Here is a 1209-nt window from a genome sequence, read left to right on the forward strand (position 1 = left end):
TTTCTTGGTGTTTTAGCCCACTGCATTGTAGAGAATTTCTTAAGCAGCAATAGAAAACTAATTTAAAAAAAAAAATCCCAACATACCTCTTAATGATTCTTAGCTCAGGAGTTAACCAAAACTAAAACTACTGATTATTTAGGAAAAAAATGGCAATGAAAAAAAGTCACATATCAAACACACAGGTGAGCTTTCACTACTAACCTCAAGGGTGTAGGCTGTAGACGAATGCCTTGGTGTGAACAACCGGAAAAGCTAGATACACTGAAAAAAAAGATTCTGTTTGAAGGCTTCAAAGGCTACTGAAGCAGCTTAGACTTGACAGCCCGAGCTCCTGGAGAGAGGTGAGCTTGCTGGGTTAGATTTCTGCCAAGACTGGGAATTGAGGGGCTGATATCCCAGACAGAAAGAAGAAGGTGGAAGCTGGAGAATAAAAGCACTTGCCCTTCCTAGCCTTCCTCTTCCCCGTGAAGACCATTTGAAGGTGCAGTTTACATAGCTCCTCAGGGGCGGGTCCCAGGGAGGAGCCTTCTCAGTAGGACTGCTCACAGGACTCTCCCATCTCCCCTGGTTCACTCCCCTTGTGCCTCATTCCTACTCCTGGGAACGGTAATTCCTAATAAAGTAATGGCTCACAAGCCCTCTGCTTAAGGCTTTGCTCAGTATTGAAACTAGATTCAAAATAAATGAACAGAAACGAAAACATTCTAAAATACCAGCAATAATTAAGAAACATAATGAAAAAAACAACAACCCATAAGTTTTATTATGTTGTTTTCATTATCAGTTCAAAATATTTTTTAAATTCCATTGTGATTTCTCCCTTCAGGACTATAGGTTAATATATGTGAAGGGCTTAAAAGGTACATGGTAAGCATTCAACAAGGTCTGACCATTAAGTTTGCGAACTTGTTGCAACAATGTTGCTAACGTTTTTTGATATCAGAGGGATTATTCATTATGAATTTGGACAAACTGCATAAATATATAATCACGTTTACTATTTGGAAGTGCTGGAAAGGCTGCGTGAAAAAGTTAGACGACCTGAACTTTTCACCAACAATTCATGGCTCTTGCATCATGACAAGGCACCAGCTCACATGACACTGACTGTGAGGGAGTTTTTAGCCAGTAAACAAATAACTGTATTGGAACACCCTCCCTACTCACCTGATCTGGCCCCCAATGACTTCTTTCTTTACCCAAAGA

This window comes from Hipposideros armiger, unplaced genomic scaffold (assembly GCF_001890085.2).
Source record: "Hipposideros armiger isolate ML-2016 unplaced genomic scaffold, ASM189008v1 scaffold_98, whole genome shotgun sequence".
Taxonomy (NCBI): Eukaryota; Metazoa; Chordata; class Mammalia; order Chiroptera; family Hipposideridae; genus Hipposideros; species Hipposideros armiger.